This window comes from Plectrocnemia conspersa, unplaced genomic scaffold (genome assembly GCF_051122295.1).
Source record: "Plectrocnemia conspersa isolate PC_06_02 unplaced genomic scaffold, ASM5112229v1 ptg000012l, whole genome shotgun sequence".
NCBI lineage: Eukaryota > Metazoa > Arthropoda > Insecta > Trichoptera > Polycentropodidae > Plectrocnemia > Plectrocnemia conspersa.
This window is the reverse complement of record NW_028277176.1, coordinates 16135593-16161130: the sequence shown is the minus strand read 5'-3', so window position 1 is coordinate 16161130 and position 25538 is coordinate 16135593. Positions and strand designations below refer to the sequence as shown.

Sequence of the window (25538 nt, the reverse complement as noted above, 5' to 3'; positions counted from 1 at the left end):
ATAAAAAACTATAATCCCTTTTATATTACAGTCAATTTGAAGTGATTCATACCCTTCAATTATTTGGAAAATGCCTTCTTTAAAATATAATAGCATTTTGAAGAAACAATTATGACCTTAGTATTGACAATTTCGTTTATGTGTATTTTAATAGATATATGTGAGTGAAAGCTATTGCTTTTTTACGCATGTCACTATCTACCTTAAATAAGTCAATATTTTGCATATCTTTAAAATAATATGAATAATAAATTTTGTTGTTGTGTTCAAGTGTTGCCAAGAACAGCAATGAAAGCCTTATTTTATATTTAAAAATACATTTTGGTGACGGGAGGTGACACGCGGCAATTAGATTCAGATAGAGTACATTGTACAAGCTTTAATATTAACTAGTATTTTTATAATTTATAAAAAAAATCATACATAATAAATATTTAATAGAAGCGCTTTGACAGTAATCGATTCGTATTGACCCCTGTTATCCATATTAAATGAGAATTCGTTGGTTTGGGGCGTCGGTCACTAATGCTCGGAATAGACAAGAATTCCGAGCGAAATTAAGACTTTAATGGAAGCTCGGGGAGCTTTGTATGCGGACTGCGTACCTTTTAGATGAGACACTAAAACCCACTGCCACTGAAACTAATTTTGCTGGAACGAAAAAATATACAAAATTTGTAGTGTATTGCTGTATTTATAGTTTAAATATTAATATGGGATTTTTGAAATTCTTTATGTGACCATACGAATGTTCAAGATTGAGTTGTAATTGGAAATATAAATAAATTTGACACATAACTCACAGTGTTGGCATTCCTTCATGTTATAATATAACGTGTCTGGTATTTCTAGAATTTGTAAATTAGTATTGCTTATTGAATTGTTGTATTTATCATGCAATAGATTGAAAATAAAAAATATATTTTTAGTATTTTTAAAGGAAAGTATAAATATAACTCACTCCGTTTGTTTTTTTTAAGGTAAAATATGTGGTAAGATAAAATAAATATTGTGAGCTTTGCTATTAAGTGGCTCAAACGAAATGGTTTCTACTTTTACAGAATCACGGAAAACAACTAAAGAGATGGTAACATAGCGTGGAATTTTTAACGTTTCTCAAACATTTAAATTGAGCATATTAGACTGTTGAATTATTTAACGGGTTCATGGTTAAATTTTATGTACATATATTTTTTAAGCTCCATGTTTAATAAATATTTTAAGACAACTACATAATCCTTCTCTGTTTTTCTGAAACGTTTATGCACTCTATATTTATTTATTAGCTTATAAATTAATTAATAGCCATAAATAATATAATATAAACACTAAAATCTCATTTTCATACAATTCAAGAGTTCCCTTTTTGTTTCCAAACTATATACGGTGCAGTTATGTAGAGATTTTTAAACTATATATAGTCAGTTTCTAAACTCTATATGGTGCAGCTATGTATAGTTAAACTAAGTAATCTTCTCACTAAATTATAATCTAATCTAAATGTAAATATTAAAAAAAAATGTTTTTATTTATATACTCAAAACAGTCATCTATGGTTTATAATATTTTAAGCGATACCACGACAAAACACTCACGAACGAAACAAACGTTCACCGACATAATGTACAAAGCAAGGTTCACGCGCGATATAATGTAAATCCACAAAACGGTTACGCGACAAAATGTTTATCCACAAAATGTTCAAACGTTCGAAAACAATTTTTTACGAAATAAACGTTTAAGAAATTAATGAAACGTGTCATGACAAAGAATTACACATTGTCCTTTTACAAATGGTCTAATCGAAAATTATTTACAAATTACAAATTTTTTTAAATTTGTTTTTGAACATTTTGTCCGTGAACGTTCTGTCGCGTGAACCATCTGACGCGTGCATAATGTCAGTGAGCGTTTTCTCCGTGAACACCATTATAGACGCTGTCTTTATAAACACGTGGTAACATTATAAATATTTAATTTACAATAACTAATTTGCAAAATTAATTTCTAAGCACTTAATTGTACCGACATGCCCACATCTGCTTTGATATTGTGCTTATTTTTAATATCATTAATTATATTTTATTTGTGTTTTTTATATTTTAATAATAATAAAAAAAAATCTCCTAATAAGCAATCATATCAAATATATAATTCAGTACGTTGCTAACTTCTTTGAAATTGTCACTAACATTTTTTTCACTATATATTCATGATGTTCTAACTCCACAATACTGTCAAATTGCGCTCGTCAAGCAGGAAAATAATTTCCAAGTGCACAAATTTTACAGCAAGTGAAAGATAAAAATAAATGACCGAAATGTTATCTTATAGAACAAGGGCGACTCTCTTGTCACAAATAAAAATGAACAGCGAGGCGATTCTCTGAGAAAAATCTGTCAAATATCTCAAGTTGCACCTAGATTGCCATCTAAAATATAGAAAACAAAGTGAAGCCATTAAACAAAAATGAATCTCAGCTATTGCTCCAGTTTTCTGAAGAGGAAGAAGCGGTTTCAGTAACAAAAACAATCTTTTGTTATATAAATCTATGACACCAGTCCAGCATATCCCATCCACAAAATAGGCATTTTGAATACAAAACAAAGAATAACCTTAAATGCTCACCCTAGAACTAACGTCAAAGAACTTCACTTGCATTTAAATTCTACAAAAGTTTTAAAATCAGAAAGATAAATAACGCCTATCTCACTGATCTTAGCAAATATAACCTTAATAATTTACCGTTTATGTATAAGCATATATTAAGAAACCTAAACATATATTAAGAAACAAACCGTCCGAGAAGTTTAATGATTTGCATTCAGGTGTTTACTACAGTGACACCTGAAAGTGCCTGGAGAACGTAGGGGCGCACAAATGTTCGATTTAAAATCCGCAAAAGAGTCTTCCGCCAATAGCTCCGGCACTCAACATTGAATCACAAATGCCATGTAAACATTTTCGTGCGAGTACATCCATTAGTATAATTGTAAAAACTGTTGATAAGTTATAAGTTAAAATTCATCAATCGGTAACAAATGAACGTCATTTTAAATTTATTATCCCTAGAGCGAAATATCTCGAGTCAATGCTTTATAGTTCCCTGACTAACAGTACCCTCGCCAAAACCCAAATTTATATTTCTAGTGGTCTGCGCCGCATTGTGTTTCAATTTAAATTCGTAGCCAACCCAAAAAAGGAAAAGAAAACAAGTCCGACTGTGAAATAAATAAATAACCTAATCTACCTGGAAAAAAACTTGAACCAAAAGGCGAAAAACATACTTAATAGCTTAAAAAATGTGGAGAAATATATTTAAAAGAGAATCAATATTGATCTCAATTACAAGCCTTGTGGTTTTTCATTGTAGAAAAATATCACGATAAACATCTTCTTCATAAACTACAGTTTATCTTATATTTCTTAAATGGTATTAAAACCACTTTAACATTATGTGCATAAATATTTTCTTTCAATTTTTGTTTATAGTGCGGTCAAAAGGATTGAAAGCGTTTCGATTGGAGTCAATAGCTCTAAGTTGGAATCACACCTATCCGCTGCCATTTTCGGAAAAGCTCAATCGTGACGACATCCGTCCGAGCGTGACGACATTCACGTTTACAATATTCGGGCACGCTGGCCACAAAATTGCACGCGGGACGTCACACGTCACAACACACTCCGGCGACGACAGCGATTTGCGGAATCCGTTACAGAATCTATGAGGCGCCATTTTTAAAATGCCTCGCCCGTCTCCGCGTTGCAGGGCCGCGCCTTGACACTCATCGTAACTCATCGACGTTTCATTATCTCTGAACCAAATGATCACTGTCCACTGTATTCTTTAAAAAAATACAACTTAATCAGCAATCTACATAGACAAAAGTCTTCCAAGCCTTCCACTATTCTTGGAAATTGCTCTCACCTTCATGATCAACAGTTATCTCTAACCGGCGTGTAAAGTTATATAATTCACTTCTACTTCTCTATAAAAGTGATGAGAAATATAATATCATTACTGTTTTAAATTTGTATTTTCAGATTAGATTTTAGATGATTGACTACAATGATAAGATTATATCACATTGATAAGATTATACCACAATGATAAGAATATATTCTGCATGAGCATTTAAGTATTTATTTTTTGCTTATTATATGTAATTTGGTCATAGTGATTACATCATTTTACTACAACTTAAATATACATATATGTATAATAATATTATGGGCTTGTTACTAATACTATGGACACTATTTCAGACTAACAACAGTATTGCATACTAAAAGTGCGATGTGATACATACTTATATTAAAAAAAAACTGTATTGCTACAAAGAAACAAATGTTTCTTAAACTAGAATACTATTAATATAAATCCCTTATTATACATCTATAATTTTTTTATTAAATAATACAACTATCCATTGAATGTTACCCTTTTACCCTATTTATAATGCGATGTTTCGCTCGAGCGACTGTCGTTTGTTAAATCTTTCAACTTGAAACATTCCATTTTCTATTATAATAAATAAAAAAAATTGTTTCTTATATTTCCTCTCATCCATATCATAAAAATATGAATTTTCCGGTGAAATGAATTAAGTATAATTTTTTTCCGATATTAGAAATATAAAAAAATATATAATTAGCGGATTATCTGCGTAATTGATTAACGAGTTGCGTTGTTCACAAAGAGTGTTTGAAAATTTCTCGAGTGTCCCTCCTAGAGTTTCGGTGATGTACAAGATGGTATAGTTTAGTAATAGAATGTCACTAGGTAGGCTTCAATATGGAGTTGGAAAGACGAACCGAGAGGGAGCGGCGCCACATCTACCAACGCTCGGCGTCGCTTTTTCCTAAGCAGGGAAGGATTGGAACATATGGTTTATTTTTTAATTAAATCTTTGTTTAATACATATAACATATTCTCTATGAAGAAACGTAGTTCATTAATAATCATTAATTTTTGAACAAAAAATATTAAATAAAATAAATAATTATAATATCAATTATATGATATAAATAATTAATTATGGAAGATGAAATTTTTATTATTTTTTAAATTTTGTTAAATAAATTTATAATATAATAGTAGTTTATATTTTTGTAAGAATAACTGACGAATAACAATTCTAGACAAATAAATAAAACTAAAGAATTTTTATTTAAATTAATTGACAAACATTCAATTAAATTTAAATTATTTACTTCAAATAATTATTAAACGAATATATTTAATTAAATAATTTGATAATAGAAACAGAAACATATTATACATTCATATGTATAAACAAAACTTTATTTTTATGAGAATGCATGTGAAGTCTGTTTTTTATATTTATAAGATTACAATTGTAGATACAAAATGGCATGAGTATTTCGGGGGAATGTAGGGCTCCGGACCACCCCGGGCGGCACATGCTTGGGGGTGTCATTTTCGCAATGAAACCGTTCGTGTAAACTAAATGCGCTAAAAAATATATATCCACGAATAGTTAAGAGATAAATTGAATATGTGAAAACAATAAACAACAATTTAACAAATGCTGATTTATGACCCAGTCGGTCATAAATACCGCCCGAAAATTTAGCCAGGTTCTTAAAATCACGTGCATGTGCTAACATAATGAAATGCCTGATAATCAGTAACAAATGTTATAAAACTTAAAAATTGATTTACATATTTAATTTTACATTCATATAATCTGTGAAGGGTATGTAGCGTAGCTGGGGGGGGGGGGGTCAAAATAGGCCGCCTGCTCCGGAATGTTTTAGCATATTGAAGAAATGCATCAAGTTACAGATTTTTAAGAAGGTCAGATTTTTATTGGATAATTGTAAAACTGAAAAATGAGTTCGCTTAGTTTGTATTTTGGACTTGACCTAATTATAGTTCTAAAACAATAATTAGTTTTAAAACTTTCAAAAAAGATTAAAGAAAATTGACGTTTCGCAACTGTCAAATTGAGTTTCATAGATAATTTAGAGCAACATATAATTTCACTAGCGCCTATCAGTTAAATTATATTTTCTCTATTAGAAATATGTATCTACTGTTAAAATGTATATGGACTTTGCTAGTGAAAAAATAACTTCACTGAAAAGTACACATTCATTATAACATTTACACATTGCATGTAAATAAATAATTATAAGTATGTAAATGTGTATATTACTACATATGGAAAAGTTGTAATCATATAATTTTACTAGCACCTGTCAGATAAATTATATTTTCACTTGTAAAAATATATATCTACTAGTGAAAATTTCACTGAAATTACATATTTAAAAAAATATTATCGGGGTAAATTCGAGATTAGTTTACAATCAGGAAGGTCACTTCAGTTTTTATAATATTTCTAATTTTTTAAGATTCATAGTATTTAATTAAATGACATGCATATTTCTGGATAAATTTAAGGGGGGGCAATTGCTCTACTATCATATTAAAGATTACATATTTTATGTAAGCGTATGCAACAAAAAATCGCAACGTTTTTTTGTATAAACCGAGGACTTTTTGTACATAAAATAAAGTTTTCTCATAAAATTATTATATAATATAGCTCTACTTACAATGCGGTCCTGCCCCTCCGACAAGCAAGACACCGTTTATTCTTTACGCAGCGATGAATTTCAAAATGAGTGTCATCAAGCTTCTTGTCGGGGGAAATTGAGCGACGAACAGGACCCCCTTCCCGCCATCAGGGCCCATCGCCCGCCATTACCTCAGCCCTGGGGCCGCGCCACCCTCGCCTCTAGGGCTCTTTGTTAGGAAAATCAATGGCGCACCAGCCGTCGAGCTGAAAGAAAATTCCACAGCCCCGTGAGACGGTTCATCCTGGTAGATTAACGTTTTTGCCCTGCCTGCCGACTTTAATTGTTCACTCCCTTTTATAATTCGATTTTTAGGCGAAACTTTTGCCTTTGTGCCGACTGCATTAGGAAAAAACGAAAACTTTGCCAAAATATTCTAATATAATACATTTTGTTAAATACTTAAACTTTTAAATCGTGTTTATACTAATTAATACTTCCAGATATTTTTAGCTTTTAATCTAATTTCATTACCAACTAATGTGCTGATAGAATATATTCCACATATTTTAATAATTTAATGTTTTAATCGTTTATGTTTAAAAGATAACATACATATAAAGTATCGAGATTGATCGATGAAAAATTGCACTAGTGCGCTATAATAATCTATAATAAAATAAATACATTGATCACCCCACTTTTTATAATTCTATGTCATCTTAGATTTCTAAACCCAATTATTAAAACAGATTGATTGATTAAAAACACGCTATGCGATTTATACAATTCAACATTCAATTAAATAATAATTGGATTATAAACATCAATCGATGTTTTATAAGCTCTTTGATTCATTATGCATTATTGAATCCCTTGCTGTAGTTTAAATGTTACGTATTAAATCCCTTATCACGTTTTACAAGTTCTAAAAAAATCTAAGAATAGGAAATGATAATATTTTTTAGAGATAAAATATTAAAAATAATAGTTGGATAAATAAAAACTAAAATTAATTAGTATTGTTGAGGTATAGTTTATACTTTGTGCATTGTTCATAACGTACAAGGGCTATTCATAAAATTAAAATAAATTTAGAATAAATCTACATTTATGTATAAGTCAGAGTTGGAAAAAAGTCAAAACTCTCCAGAACACCGGTAAAATATTTCGAATCGAGATTTAAAAATATTAGGTTATATAATTATCTAATTGTTTACCATTTTTACGAATTTTTTTAATTGCTTTGAACGTTGAGAATAGAACGGAGCGTTTTTGCCTGAATTTCACAAGTACAAAGTATTTTTAAAATGGCACTTCCGCATGAAACAAACATAACCATCCATTCTTTACTATCGTTCGACGCTAATCTCAAAATAAATAATCATAATAGTTTTGCACTCTTTATATTTATTATGTTTTAATTCTGTTTTAATTCTGTTTTGAAGTTACAAGGTTACATCTAAAAATATTTTTATGTACTGCGATTTTTTTCGTGAAGTGAAGTTATGCTTTTTATGCTTATTCAGTATATGTGATAAAACTATATGTTCTAGCGATTAATTACACACACGAAAAAAATATACATAATTGAATAGAATTTTTGTAGTGACTTGTGGAAGCTAAAATTTTATTTTCTTATTTTAAAACTTTATAACTAAAATGTAGAGCGCAAAACAAGACCTTAAATTAATTAAATTAGTTCTATACGGCATAATCTACCTTTAACAATAATAAAAATGCAATTATTTTGAAAAACTAAATTTGTAACAATCACTTGCTTAAATCGCCAATTTGGGCGTATTAGGACCATTTGAAAATGGAACCTTATAAATGATATTCGGTATCTACACAAACACAAAAAAAATCTTACTAAAAGGAAGAAACAAGTGAGTGGAATACACCTATCAATTATCCTAATTAAAAGCGACGGTGTTGCCAAATCACCAGCTGCTACCAGCATTGTTACCGTTACGCAAAAGGCTATTTTTATAAGATAAGAAACAGACAATAACATTATTTTTTCACTCTGAAGTATCGGATTAACTAAACATAAAATAATGAAGCACTATTTCCAAAAGCATATTTAACTCACAACACTTCCATCCATAACTTCCAAAGTCAGTACATGAATTATATACTACTTTTTTTCTGACTTAGTATACACGAGAATTCAGCCGAACTCCCATCAAGTGAAGCTGACGACCTTAAAAATACTGAAGAAAGCTGCCACTTACTATATTATCAACCTGGTACATCCAAGAATTTATCCCAATCTTCGAAGACAACTTGGAAACTACGTAACACAGACAGAACTACAAAAATAACAACATCTATATCAATTCCACAAATCGTCCGTAATTCAAAAACTATTATGAAAATAATAATAATTTAAATTATAAATAGCTTGTATTCTACCAAAATAAACGTGCTACTGCAACATTCACACAAACCCAATAAGATCGACTGTATAATTAAAAATTCTAATGAGCTCATCTGTGACAATGGATGGCCTTTCAACTTTTCTATCTGCATTTTAAATTCACGAATTCGAAATATTTTTATGTTCATAACGTCATTTCTATAAGCAGAAACTAGTTGGCAATGAATTTAATCAGCAGTTTTTCAAGGTCATTGAAAAAACTATCTACATTACAAGAACAACATTGCTGCTATTATTAGTTATGTGAACCCTAGCGGAAACGTCAGTATTACACTAGCCTTTTATAGAATAAAGTTTAATTTCACTTTGGGATAAACAAAAAATGAAACCTCTATTATAAAATATTTTCGTAGCTTTTCTTCAGACAATATGTTCCAATTTTATTTGTAACCTAAAACTGTAACTCATATGTCTAATTACATAAGTTACCTTGTGAAAGTATACGTTTAGTGGTTTCTTATTACATACTTTGCCGAAACTAGTAATAAAATCTACAATATATGAGATTCTACTAATTATATAATGCTTAATTAAATCATTACTCACATATTATTTTCTGAAATGATTTGTTATGTGATTCCTATGTCTACGGCGTGATTTTATTATATTTAAGTCATCACAAACTTATGGACAACTAGATAGAGCAGAGCATTGTAAACGCTCACGAGGGTATTGTGAAAATTGTGTTCAATTCAATAACAAAATTTTGGATTCATTCCAAGATAATTGCAATCGCCGACGACAAACAGCCGAGTGATTTATCGAGGATTGCTAATTTAATTCGGGACAAACAAGACCGATCGACCGCGTGAAATATCATCGGCCCATTCCGTTGATGGCTCGTCGGTTCACAAGTGCGTTTCGTGTCGGTCAATTAGAATTTAACAACCAATTGGAATAGATAATAAATTAATCAGTTTTTCAGCCTTGTTTCGTGAATTTCAGAGTACAAGCAAAGGGCGTTTTAGATACGTTTAATATATGAATGTGTTAGAGTCATCTATTGATGAAATCAAATACTAATTAATTAACAAAAATTGTACTAAATATTATGTTGATAAAATAATATTATTTAATATTTAAAAACAAACTCACATTGATAAATTTCACACAAAGCAAAATAAATATAGATATTACCATGAATGCTTACTAATGACATCTAGCGTGCTAAACATTAAATATTATTAGCAATGGTAAAATAATTTTGTTTGGATATATTTTTACTATTTATTTATGCATTTTTAAAAATGATTTTACTATAGACATTTAACGACATAAACTATATTTCTTATTTATATATGTATTCATTTTTAACAATAAAATAAATAAAAACACATACTTGATATTTTTCGACGTTCACTGGAGAATGGTGTACTTTCTTTAGCTCTTCCCCGTTGTTTTATACACCGTATATCTAAGGGGAGAATATAAAAATTATAAATTAAATTATTTAAATATTAAAATACAAATTTTATAATAATAAAAATAATTGATAAATAAGCATGACAGCTTCCATAAATTATGTCACAGGCCTTCCGTAATTTTTTTATCCCTCCCCTAAGACGCTTAAGTTGCTAAATTGTATGAAATTATTTGCCACTGACTTTTAATTAAAAGCGCAAATAACTTCGATTTTAATACGAAAGAAATCGATCTAAGTAGCGCTTGTTCATTAACAAGAGTATTTAAAAACTACCCTATTATTGGCCTCAATAAACAAAAAAAGTTGTTCTAATTTTGTAAGGCTTGGATAGTGCAATTGGTGTTATGTTCAATACGCATGGATCAAACATTGGCGTTCTTTCTTATACCGTTTCTAAACGTGCGCAATAATGATTCGAACGTCATCCAAATTGATTCGCTGGTCCTTCAAAACCCTGTTAAGACGGTCTTCCCACGAAGGTCACACGTCAACAAGAAGAGCGTAACTTCTCGAAGGAATAAATTAAACATTAAACTTTTCGAACCGGATATGCTACTTTGACGACGAGAGGTAACGGGTGGCAATTATACATAGATTGAGTGCCACACTATCAATACACATATGCTTTTTAGTAAACTATAGATATCCAAGTTGCTATTTAAGAATATTTTATTTAAAATAACTCAATTTCTCCATATTAAGCAATTTAAAGGTGTATTTCAATTTTTTAACAATTGAACTTATTCAAACATTCGTAGGGACTATGGTTGACGATTTACTATCACTGAACAAATAAACAATAAGCCAAAAATATTGTGTTCTGCGAAATGGTAACCCATAAATACAAATGTGTTAGTGAAATAAAATTTAGCACTAATTAAATATACTATCTGGCGGCTGGTGACAATAGAAACAGGTGGGGCCAGGCGCCAAAAACATATTTATTCATTTTTTAAAGTAAACTTAATATGTATTATACATATAGTGACGCTTAGTTATTAAATACGCTAAATAATTATTATGTATATATAGTACGGCTAAAACATTCAACCGATCTTGACCAGTCAAATTTCTTAAAAGTGTTTTTATACGTCTTAGATTGCTACAACATTCGACATCAACTGTGGATACAAGTGTCACAAAAATGATTTTAATTAATTTGGCCATTTCGGAATATGAATCGAACAATTTATTGTCTTGTATAAATCGGGATAAAAAACAAACCAACGACGTGGAAAAATGAATAATACAGTCAAAAAACCTTGCGCTTGTACGTACAAAAACAGAACTGGGCTAGAATAAACTAGTATGCAAAGGTTCTTGTAGCTTAGTGACATACACCAAAAAAATGTACTTAGTCTGGGGTTCGAGATTACTGGCCCTAGCAGTCTGAATACACGATACGCTCACCGATGTTCTTACGTTAAATTATTGCATTTACGTAAATATTAATTGATTAAATGATGCATACCTACAATTATAAATCTGTTAAGCCTGGTGGAGACTGGCCCCTGTGGCCCCTAAAGACGAGCCGGCCCTGTATGTGTCATTGGTTGATTTTAAACAAAATCTTGAGTAAGCGAGTGCAACAGAGACAGTAATTATCAAAAAAAAGTATATAATCAAAGTCACAAAAGACATATAAAAAACAAAAGACATATAAGATTTTTTATTTTAATAACAAAATATCGAATTTAAGAGTTATTATATGAAACTTACAATAAGAGTTTTTAAACACAAATTATGTTTATTTTTTTATATTTTAATCGTATTTTCTGATAATTTACAGTCGATTGCCTAAAAGTTTAAAAATGTTTTTTAAGGGGGAGAACTTTTAATTTGACACCACATCTCATGACGTATCCTAACTTTTTTTCTCTATGCTATTAAATATATGTATTTGTAATAATCAATGTGTTTTTTTTTAATTAAATATTTATAATTGTACGTTATAATAATCGGAACTTTATTTTATTAGTAAATTATACTACCTAGATATGGTCAATATATAGTGGCGTCAGACCAAAGTAAACGACTAAACTCCATGACATTACTTAGTTTTGAAAGGTACGCTTATTGTATGAAATATAGTACTATATGGCTAGAAACATTGAAAATATTTATTATATGTATTAACCAGTAGAGTTTAAGCTTTTGATATTGTTTTTATTTACTATTTTAACGTCTTTAATATTATTTGTTATTTGAGGTTAGGAACATTGCTTATGTCAATTTTATCTCCTTTATTTGTTTCTAAATAACCAATAACACTCCAGTCTTTATTTGTTATAAATACAATTTAACTAAACATGTTATTGTTTATTTTCAGAAAATGAACGGAACAAATTCTATGGACCCCGTCGTTGAAAAAATGATTGCAAGAGGCTCGCCTAAAAATCAAACTTCCAAATCTACGATCAAATATCTGCCTTCTTCTTTCAAAATAAATTCGTTTCAAGAATCGATAAACGATGAAACTATAAATTTTCATACAATACAAATGAAAAATTCTCTCTTTTTGTGGATAACTAGAGATTCGAAGCCCGATTTTTCTGATTTATCAATAGCATTGCTCGATAGAACTACTAATGAGTCTATAACGTCTAAAATTGTCGGATCACCATTAAACACAACATCGATTAACATAGCTAATAAACTTTCTAAAAAGCTCAGTAAACCTGTATACGTCAGTTTTAACATGCATTTAGATATAATGTCGATGCCGATTTTTGAAAAGGTTATTTCTGACAAGTTGAAGTCAGACCCAAGCATATTTTAAGTAATGTAATATGTTAAAATAAATTATGCTTTAATTTTATAAATTAAATGATGTAAAATAATTTTTGTTTTAATTTAATTTTAACCTAAGGCAGTGAATCTAGATTAAATTTGTGTATCTTCTAGCTGTATATGTAGTACAGTACGATATGCTTTAACACTCCGTAACTCGCGTGGCGTCTGTGAGACTAAATGTAAATAAAGCATGAGTAACGGAGAGTTAATAAAGTAAACTAAATTTTGAATAATACCTTATATTCATTATAATACGTTTTAAAAATAATTTAGAAATACACCCATTTCTACCACAAATAAATTTACCATAAACTTACTATACTTAAACTATAATAAACTAAAACAAACTGCCGCGACCATACGGGCAGGTATATAAAGGATTTTAGATTTCAGAAAATAGAGCAGTATTCAAAGACGCAACAAATTAACGTAACGTACAAAACGCGAATCGCTAATAATTTTTTTAAGTGATACGCGCTACCCATAACAAAGCTGAACATTTTTTTGAGAATTTTGTGAATATGATACTAACTCTCTGGCACTGCTCAAACTTTATTCTAGGTGTACTCTAAACTTTCTGGTTTCATCCTAAGCTATAAGGGAAATCTGTTAAACAAGGAAATATGCAAAATAAAAAGATGTGTTGTCGATCGACCACCTTCACAGCGACTCCAGGTCTTTATATAAAGACCGTGAATCTGCATTTGTGTGAATACTATAAAACGTTTTAAAGTATTAAGCATATAATACATATTCTGAGTTCTCAACAGTCGCATGTATGTCATTAATAAAGAGAGTAAGGAACAGAGGACCCAAAGTGGATCCTTCTGGTACTCCAGGATGAGCAAAATACTCGTTAGAACGACAATTACCATAACACGAGAAAAATCTAACAATACTGTTAGAGAAACAGAAGTTGCTTTACCCTTCATTGCATGATGTTTTTAATAAAACTAAAAAAATTATATAATACAAACATGGGTGGAAAAATAATTTAAGAAATCCAAGATGCAAATTAATAGGGAATATAAGATAAAAAACTATGTAACAAATTTGTAATACTATGAAATGGATATATTCGTGTAAATACAGGGTAGAAGACAATAATAATTGATTAACCTTAGTTAAAATATCAAGTCTTACAAATTTTATTGTCGGGTGTATTAATGACTACATGGAAATGATAGTGTCACACTTTTAGATCAAACCTTATGTTGTAATAAAAATACATGTTAAATAAAAAAAGCTTCAAACATTAAATATACTAAGTAGAGTAGACTAAAAAATGTTTTCTTCTGGATTTTTTCATAGCGAAATCAATCTCCATTTCTCCAGAATTGGCCATTAACTTAAGAAAAAGTCGCAGGATTGCTTCCCCATTGGAGAAGGCTAACTAAATTTTTCCCTGTTATTAAATTTGATAAAGGTCTGCATGATACAAAAAGTGCTTTCTATAGGCCTAAGGCCTTATCTCACGTGCTTGTATATATAAAACTGCAAAAGTTCATCAGCAAGTTTTAGGTCAACATCTTTTGGGTATACTTTTAACAACAGTTCAATATCTTGTTTCAATAATTTCAGATTGGTAAAAAAGGAAAACATTTTTGTAACATCGTTGTACACACAACTTCTCTTTAACTTGGTTTCAAGTGCATCTAGTATAGAAATAAAGGATGTTATCCTAAGCGTACCTATTAAAGTGCATTTATCTAATGCATCAGGACCAGGTGCACTTCCAATTCCTTGCTGTTTTCTAATTATGTTTATTCTTCTGACAGTGGCTTTTGCTCGTTGCTCAAGCTCCTTATAATAGTATCTAATTTTCTGAAAAAAATACTGAAGTGACCTATTAAAACTTGAACAGATATGATTTTATTACTCTTGTAAAAATGCAAAATAAAAATAAATTCTAATTCATTCAACTTTTGCAAAAGATTCTTAGCTTTAAGCCTAATATCGCCCTTTACATTGATTGAGGGAATTAGTGATAACACTGTAATTTACAAAGTACTTTGTTGCTTTTGCGTGTGCCTTCCAATTAGTGTCTGATAAGTACTTAAGCACTTTCAACTAGTGTTCCAAATATGATTTTTGAACTGCCAATCTCTTTATGGAGAATGAAAAGAAGATTTTATTGCCAACACCAAAACAGTTAACTGCATCAAGACACAATCAGCAGTTGAACGGCTTACAAATTTATACTGACCAGCCCATGGAATAAATATTGCAAATTAGATTTATCGATGATTTTTTTGCTACATATCTCTGTACCTACTAGTTATATTGACTTCATCATCATAAGACTGCCCTCGGCATTTTCTGAGGTAGTGAGATAGTTTAACACTAAATCAGCTATGCTTTCCCTAAGCCATATTTTAGCTTAAGGAAAGTTTAAAATCTATCATTTGGTAAACCATCTCTATAGTGATACATATCTGATACTTGAGTCAACTGATCAATATATGAAATGTCGTCTACAGAAAAGTTTAAATCTTCAGCTTTTATCACGTCATCAACAATTACGTCCTTAACTTTATTTGTCATGAATTTACATACTGATTTACTACAGATATTTGAAAAAATATATAAAAATAAATATGCACATTTGCTTCTCTAACAATTTAGTTATCATCCTCACCCTAAAAATTTTAATTTGTGGTATAAATTAAAAAATTATAGACCAATTTGCAAATGCCTAAATATATTTAAACTACGTCTGTCAGTTCTTGCCTTGGAATCTTCAATAGTGTTAAAACTTGATATTAATAGTCAAAATGACTTTATATTTATAAGCAAAAAAAGTATTATGCATAGAATAATTGAATAGAAATAGTCAAACAATGAAAATCACATTTAGATGAAAACGTTGCTCAATTCCATCGTTCAATCTATCACAAATGCGCAAAAAATTAACGAACAATTATGAGTATTCTGTTTTTTATGTCAAGGAGAGAATCACATTGTTAGACAGGCGCAAATGGCGACAAGTTTGAGTATCAAGCATCATAAACAATTTATTATAAATATATTATGAAAACAAATATAAAGCTGCTTCACTTTTGCTTTTAAAATGTTTCCTGCAATTCCAAGTTCACGTCCGAGGAAAACTTTCATCTTCGGAGAAAACTAGTTTACTTGAAAGACACGATCGAGATAATCATATAATGTACAAATACCTTCACCGCATAACTACATACATGATATAATTATTATAATTTATTACAATTATATTTACCTTTAAGAAGAATTTATCTTTTAGAATTGCATTTTGTTAATATACTATTTCGCAATAAAATATAATGGTCACAATTCACGCTCTCACGGTCACTTCATTTAAAAATATAACAACTTTGCGGGCATATTCAAATAGGTATTGATACAAAAACGCGATTTGGTATCTAAATAAAAAAGTGTTGAAAACGAACGCAAGCAATTATATTGACGAGAAAAAAGTGTATGAGATAATTATTTCATGTGTTGTTGCCTTTCTCTGATTTAACCAGTGCTTCCCAACATCATATTTCCTCAACAACTTAATAAACAATAATCATTAGATCGATTAAAATATCAATTTGCGTCCAAAGCACGTATATATGTTTTCAATGTATTACATAAATATCACAAGTTCAAGCTCTTGAACTAAGTCAAATTAAAATTACGTTATCCATTAATTGTTATCGCATTTGGTCATTCAAATTGAACAAGGTGAATAATTATCAAGACTCATACATCAACAAATTAATTACCTCATATTACATGGAAATTATATAATTATAATATTTTTAATTATCAATCAAATCAATTGAGCATATTTAAAATCCTAACTATCATTGATTACTAAGTTAGGTAGAAGACTTAATACAGTGACGTATATAACACACCGCGTAGCGAAAATTTTTTGTTTATTATGTTATTATTAAAAATGAGTGAAAAACGTAAAACTTTCTTTTAAAAAGTGGGGGGCATGTAGAGGTACTTGCCCCGGCACTATAATAGCGAGTATAGATAGTATGCCTAGAAAAGTACTCTAAGTAATAAAAGAAAAAGGAGATGTCTTAATAAATATTTTTTTTAATTAAAAATGTGTGTAAATATATTGTTTGTGTAAAAATATGAAAAATATTGGTCCAATTATTTTGTCACATCTTATAGATGGTTATTTCTGAATATACATATCTAGTAAATAAAAATTGGACGTCATTATCTAGTAAATAAAAATATGAATTATACAACACAATTATCAGATTTTATGAATAATTGGCTCTCGGTTAATTTGCGTTTACTGCTTTCTTATACAAACCTATTATTAAAAATAATGAATATTGTATCATACATTTTCACCTATATTGTTATTTTCTTGATTTTTCTCAGACAAGCGATAAAATACCAACTAATTCAAGTATTACATACGAGCGATGCGTAACTTTTTACTAATTTCCATATTGTTCAATAATCTATTTTGTGTTGAATTTCACTCTCTCGAGTTTTTATTTTGATTCACGTAATCGATTATTCATATGACATGCAAATTTGAGTCATCCTCTTCCACGTCGCATCTCAAAAGATTAATTATTTTATTGTCTCGCCGAGCAAATTGTAATCTAGTGGAAAATTATGATAAAATGTTATATTGTGTGCAGCAGCAGGAAACTGGACGAGGTCGACTCTTTGCGAGTGCCATTCATGCCGATGAATAACCGGTTGAATGATGGATGTCGTTCAAACGCTTCGTAACTTATAGCCATGACACGAAGGTGGACCGTGTCGTGACTGCGACTCTTCGAACTTGGTTACAGTGAGAAATTCTGTGTGTCGTCATGGATGATAGGGATTTCCGGATTTGGAAAATATATTAACAGTACAAGTTAACGCAATCGATCGAAGGTCGCATTAGGCAATTGAGCTACCTAAAATTAGGTTTAAAAAATCTATGGTTATTGAGAAATGAATTATATTTTAGGCAAATCATCGCACTTAAAAGATAAATAGCGAAACTACTCATCGCAGGAACCCGTTTTTAAATGAAAATTCCTAATCCTGATAAATTTGATATATTACATTTATCAAAACATGTATTAGAGATTACTTAACTGCATTTATATCATATCATAAACAAGTTATAAGTATACACTAAAATATTTAAGCTAAACGATATATTTAACCGTAATCTGTTGAGTTATAATAAAAGTCTTAATGAAGAAGGCAAAATGATCTATTTTTAAATCATTACAAGATAAATTGAATAAAGTGGAAGGCACACCCTGCATGCTGCTACTAATAATAATAAAGAGCATCCTTGCTATATGACTGCTGCTATATATCATAAGGTTATTGGCACGTGGTTTAAACAGAAACATACAATGGTACGTTGAAAATAGTAGGTATAATAGTAATCAGGAACGGCATTTCAGATTTTTTTCAGAAGAAGGGAAACATTTTTATTTATAATTTCAGAGTATTTCATTAAATGACACGCATTTTTTTGGTCAAATTCAAGGGGGGAAGTTCAAAGTTCTAATAATAAAATTAGTTTTAGAAGCTTCATTATGTTAGGTTTGTGTTAGAATGAGGTGACCAATCGTCTTCCTTCAGGGAGGACAGTCCTTCTTTTGAAAATTCTGTCTTACCTCCAAAAGCGTCCTCCTACATATCCTCCTTTTCGATATTTGAATACTAATTTGTAAATTTATGATAACAGAAACACAAATTTTGGTGGTCGAAGACGCAAATGGGTGCAGAATAGGTTTGTAAAATTACAAGATAGATATAAAGTGGACAAATTGAAATAACTAGGGTAAATTTTCCTATTAAAGGAGAGATTTAGATGCGGTCGCCAGCTGGTAGTAAATGCTACAATGCTGTCAAACATCTGCTGAGGGTCTAGGATATTAAGAAAAAAATGTATTATAAGACCAGTTATGAAATATGAATACTAGACATAAGGTTATGTATATCTCTGACGGAAAAAATGAGCTGGCTTTTTTCGAACGAAAAATCCTGGAAAATATATTTTGACCCATATGAATCAAGGATGGGGTAATTGCAGTGTAAATGACAACAACATAATATGCGACACATGTCATTAGGCCAAGAATACTTACAGCCCATAAAAGTCCTAAACGTTATGAGCTTTGGTGTGTACGTGTGTAGTAATAACTACATTTATATATCTCTGAATTATATTGTTTATAACTGTTATTTTTTAATATTTTTAATAAAAAAAAAATACATAAAAAGAACTTTTTATAGAGGCAACATTTAAAGTTCTACCATTAGGTATAAGGAAATGTTTCTTTAAAGGTTCTTCTAACATATAGCCACTAATTATTATCAATTGCCCATGAGAGTAATTGCCAAACAAATTTGCTTTTATTTCTCAGTACGAAAATGTATTGATTTCAGTAACCAATGAACCAATGATTATAAACATATAAAAAAGCATAATTACCGTTTTACGAATCATATTTAATGATAGTCAATTGCTCTTCCTGAATATTACTTAAATGCAAAATATAGTTTTAAAAACCGTTTCATAGTATTTCACGGTGCTTCTGTTTCTATCGCATTAGTACTGTTTGTTCAAAATTTTGTTTGGACCCAAATGTGGTATCATTATTGCCATTATTGCAACGAAGTGTCAAGCGTGACATACATTTTTTACAAAGCAGGAAGATAAAAAACAAACAATGTAATGGCGTAACGAAAACCGTATTATGCAAGTGTAGTAGTTTTATTTTTACGTTTTACTCTAATAAAAAAATGAAAGTAGTAGTTAAAGAATGAAAAAGTAATCCGAAACAAACTGAAAGGCGTGCGTGTTCATGGAGAGAATTTAAAAATCTAAAATTTTAATGAAAAAAGACTTTATTTCCTGACTAGTGCAAAAAGATTAGATTTCTAAAATAACGACCACTTCTTCTTAGAATGCCTTTTAGTGGTATTATCTTTTCAATGATTTACATAATAGCTTTATTATTTGTTATAATACTAAATTGTAATACTTTCTTATTGTATATTATTGAACTGCTTCGCTCTAATAATTAAATGATAACTAAATTAAAATGTAACTTGACAAAAATTGTTAATAGTAAAATACTTCTACATAATTCTATAAGAATATTTATTACCTACATTAGTATTGGATTAAAACAAAAAATCGAAAGACTTTCTCTTAAAGTTTTTTAAGGCTCAGTTTAAAATTTATGAAATAATGATGCACTTTAAAATGCCAATAAATAGCAAAAACAAACTGTTTTCTATACAAATAAATAAAGTAAGAATGATATGATTGATTTCAAGGCAAGTAACAATTTTTTGATAAATTGGCGAAAATTAAATATGACCGCAATACTGCGTCAAAAAATTCAATTCGAACATCTAATGTCATCTGATCTTGAATTTATTAAATTAATAATATCTATAAAATACATATGTTTACCATTGATTAAAATGCATCTGACCTACATATTAAGCATAACACGAACGATACAGTTTTTGGTGCAATTTTAATCTTGCGTTAATAATTTGCGGTTAAAACGAAACGCTTTCGTTCGGCGTTTTGTTTTAACGCTTCTAAAAAAGCTTAGAAAATTCCAAATTGATTATTGCGGAGTATCAGTTTGGAAATCGAGGAAAAATCTAATTTACGCGTAAACTATTTGCGAAACCTTTATCAGAACGACCGACGCGACGCTTCGATTATTCCGTTGATATATAATAATGTAATATACAATACAATGTTTCATAGGACAACTGCTATTTATCAGCGGCAATCGAATTTAACCGATCGGTTAAATATAACATCATACTTTCACGCAACTCACCGGTTACTAACCACAAAACTAACAATATAAAAATAAAATATGCAATTGTTTATCTATTATATTTTATCACATCATTTGAAAATAATATATAGAAAATACAATTTATGTTTATTAAAAATACTGACTAGACGTAAAAATAAATATAAATGATAAAATTTTAGTTGAAGAATAAATTAGAAATTGTATTTTAATTTTTAAGTAACTCTTTATCGGCATATGTATGTACGATCATTACAGCGGATTCAGTTATCGCCTTTTTGTTATATAATTTATATTTGCCAATTTAATAATATGTCATCACAATTATATTATATATTTTTTTATTTAACTTTGATGTATTTTGTATCATTATACTTTAATTTTAAATTGTTTTTATACACCTCAAGTTCTTAGTTATATGCTCATCTTTACTAAATAAAAATAAAATAAGGTTTAAGATTTTATTAGGTACAGTACATATTTTGTTAATTTATGACATCCTATATTGAATTTATAAAAAGTATACTTGTAACTTACCAGCTATATATAATATGTTAGTGAGCCAGAGAAAAATCAGAAAGATTAGAATCTAAGATACAAGTATCTAAAGTGGCATGCTAAAGAATATCATTGGCGTGCAAGGATTTTTATGATTTTATAAAACAACATAAAATTTGAACAATGTTTTTTTTCATTGTATTTCGATTTAATATTAACACATTTTGCTCCAATGATGTTAAATTGATTTTCTGTTAAAATTAAATAAATTTTTAGCATATAAAATACAATATATTAAATACAAATCATATTGTCCACGAATGTCAGTCAGGAAAGTGTTGTCAGTAAGTGAAATAAAATATTTATATTTAATTTCACAAAAGCAAATGTATTCATATTTCAAAGAAAACTAAATATGTTAGTTAGGTTTTTTAAATTTTGACACAAGACAAAGTTATTTTTGACAACAATTTGAGTCATGTTCACGTACAATTATATGGTTATTTTAATGTATGCGTGAAGTCATTTTATCCGTGTCTGCATCCTAACGATCTTGTCGTCTACAAAGTGGATTGAACTCTGGATTCTTGACATCGAGCTGGACCAGAGTTAATGTATATAGAAAAGCAGTTGTTTTCTCGATCTTATCAATCATCGACAGCTTAGGAAGCTCGGTTTTAGCTATTGATGATTGTTGCGACCTCTCCCCTTTGGAGATGGCCGTCTTTTCTTCTCGAAGGACCACCGTCTCTCGACGGAATTAAACGCCTCGAAGTATTGAAATGCTTTATTATCAGAGTTTACATCCTCAGAATCCTTGGTGACGCACGACCATACGTCGTGACAGCCGAAGAGCCTTCAGGTAATTTTCACACAGAAAAACCCACGCACGGCCATAACACATTTTTATTCGGCCATGCATAAATATATGTAAAAATTGTCGGAACAATGATATTGTCAAAAACGAGCTTTAAACAAAAGTCATTTATATTAGTTAGGCGATGTGTAACTGTTTTTATACACATGAGCAGCCAAAGGGAGGTTTAATGCTCGCCCATTTTTTTCTACTGCGACAAATTACCGATATTGTAATTGCAATTTCCTCGTCGGCCTCATATTAGACTTTTAAATTAATAAAAAAATGTGTGGATTTATGGCGCTCTCGATTCTTAAGGTTGTTTCTTACGCTCATTTTACTAAAAGTTTTAAAACTGCTCTAATATGAATTTACCGTTGTACGTTAATAGATGTGCATATGGTTTTTCTAGACCACACATATTGTATTTAATATTTTGTTAATATTTTATTATTAGTTGTAAAGTTGCTTAAATATATTTATTACTTATTTCAATATATTTGTGCTCAGATTAGGGTTCTAATATTGAATACTTATGTATGTTTTAAAGTCTAGTTTCAAAAAATTCTGGTTCAAAAAATGTTATTTGTTGGAAATGTTACTACGACAAAAAAAACTCGCTTCTTTTTTGGTGCAGTTAACATGTGAGATTAATAATGTGGGTTATTTTCACATAATTACTTATTCCCAGTGTTACTTTATAAAATATGTCATGATGTAAAATTTGCAAATACGCGTTAAAAGCGCATAAATCAAATGGTATTTGTCGCTACAAGTGCATTTATTATGCTGACGGACGTGGCGATCGGAGACTCCATAAAATAAACATCCCCAAATGAACCATAAACAACGGCAATTCGTTGCTATTACACATAGAAATCCATAGCCATATAATGACAAATGCAATATTACCAAAACAACACTTATTTAAATTTTAACAATTACGCAAAAATATTTTTAAAAAATCGTCGCAGTTAGTGTACGCGCAAAAGAACTTAATTATTCTCGACAAATGTATATATAATATCTATATACATATATAAGCGCATATATAGCACATCATTCACTTCATCTGGAGTAACTGATGGAAGTACTTTCATTGATTACTCTCTACTAGCGACACTCGAAAGTTCATCCGAACTCACACTAAGGTTCATTCACTACGCAGAAATATCGAGCGAAAAGCAGCCGCTTCCCTCTTCACGTTAACCTAGGTACAGCTACATTTGAACGTCTTGATTTTACGCAGACGCATTCAAAGTTACAAAAAATCACATATAATTTAATGTTTTTAAATTTTGATATGAATAAAATCAATAAAATCCCTCGGTGCACAAAGGAAAAAATAATGATGTAAGCTCTACATGCTAGTTTATATAATATGTATTGCCTTGTATGGTTCAATATAATCTTACAAAAAAATTTCTAATAAGCCATATTTAACTGAGTTTTTTAATACTAATTCACAAATATTCTGGTCCAACTTGTAGTAGGATATTAACTATAAATGATAGTGTTATGGCGCGTGATAAACAAAGCGAAGATAATGACCGATTCGTGATTTTATGGTGAGAATCTGTAAAAATATATTACACGTATCTAAGTTTAAACAGCGGCGATTTGTTTATATTATTATCTATCGTTATTAAGCAAGCAAAACAGAGGAGAAAAAATCCATAAACAATTACATTATATTAACATCTCGTCGCTTGTTAGCGGAATTCTCGACAATTGCGCATCGTCTTAGGATTCCGAGGATGAAGGTGCCCTTGGAGCTTAACAACGTAAATGAGAAATATTGAAAAAAATATAGATTTATTTATAGCACATTTATAAAAAATATATTATTTACGAACCGCAGCGCCGTCACGATGTAACATTAAATAAATTCCCATGATTCGTTATACTCTTATGGAAATGTTAAACTACAATAGACTGATTTTCACGGACGATTCTTAGCTGTTTTTAAAATTAAATTTAAATAAACAATTTATTGTATATAAAAAAATATGTGGTTTATAAGATGACCTAGACTTTGCGATTGAAATCTTGACATAATTCGAGGTCGAAATTTATTAAATAGTAATTGCGCTGTAATAATATAATTGTTGTTATAAACGTTGTGTATGAATTTATAAATTGACTCATCGCTTAACATTTATCATATTATTATGCATGAAAACTCATCAAGATTATGTTGTAAACTGTCGCTGGATTCATCTCCTATAGTGTTACATAAGTTCAGGTTATTACAAAAAATATTGGTAAATTAACGCATTTTAGTGTTACAAATTTAACTGTATCCGCATCATGTTTCAATATTCAAATGAGATGAGTGTTGCTTTTATCGATGTGACAATTTCATTGAGAAACTAAATCGTGAAATATTTAAAATATTCTACTATCCTTCCTCTGAAATATATTTATATAACAAAAATCATAGGAATTTTGTATATAAAGTAAAATTTTGTTTTTTTAAGAAAACAATATATAACAAATCTTGATGCTCTAACTAAAATATAATGTTATTACCTAATCATTATATGATATAATTTTTAAATAATAATTTAGTTATGGGATGGTAACGCAATTGTAGAAATACATGACACTTTGAAAACTTTCATTAGGAGAGGGTTTTAGTTATAATGGTTAGACAGCAAAGGAACTCATATGTGTCAAGTCTATCTAAATATCAAATACAGCAACGCTTCGAAGTCAGTTCTTCATTGCTTCTCAAAAACAGTATGAAACCATTCATTAATATATTTATCATCATTACATATAAACATAAATGATGAATTTGGACAATGGTTAGACAGCAAAAACATGCTCTGAAATTAAGTTTGAACCCGAAAAATTATGGTTTAAGTATGGTGGCATTCTGGTAGGATTATTCATCAATCGTTTTTTAAACCAGGCGAGACAGCGGAATCATTAAAACCATGCAGAGATAATTAACCACTAAATATCCGATGTTTGTAAACAGATTTTTAGCGATATTTCTTCACGGTAAAGCGAGACATCATTCAATACTAATTACTATGTGGAAATTTTGCCTTATCTCTCACCTTCTAAGCATTTAGAATTAGAGTGATAGTATAAAAATCTTTGGTGACTTTACAACCCAAAAAAGGAATAGTTTTGAAATACAAGTGATTCATACATTGTTAAATCTTA

The 25538-nt window shown here is 29.7% G+C and overlaps 1 protein-coding gene and 1 long non-coding RNA gene across 8 annotated transcripts in view; one reads left to right on the top strand and one right to left on the bottom strand.

Moving 5' to 3' along the window:
- The window catches only part of vg (transcription factor vestigial), a 128165-nt gene extending 111526 nt beyond the window's left edge, over positions 1 to 16639 (bottom strand). For 3 of the 7 annotated variants that reach the window (XM_088200493.1, XM_088200498.1, XM_088200495.1), the window contains exons 1-3: positions 16441 to 16639; positions 14897 to 15041; positions 10329 to 10403 (exon numbers count right to left, since the gene is read on the bottom strand). The gene's annotated coding sequence lies outside the window, so the exon portion shown is untranslated. Of the gene's footprint in view, positions 1 to 6585; positions 6813 to 10328; positions 10404 to 14896; positions 15042 to 16440 lie in introns of all 7 variants that reach the window. The other 4 variants (XM_088200494.1, XM_088200496.1, XM_088200490.1 and 1 more) reach the window with 3 other exon arrangements.
- On the top strand, positions 12416 to 13249 carry LOC148228403 (uncharacterized). The gene is made up of 2 exons (XR_015811629.1): positions 12416 to 12479; positions 12742 to 13249. It is a non-coding gene; the product is annotated as an uncharacterized LOC148228403 (long non-coding RNA).
- Positions 16640 to 25538: the final 8899 nt, after the last annotated feature.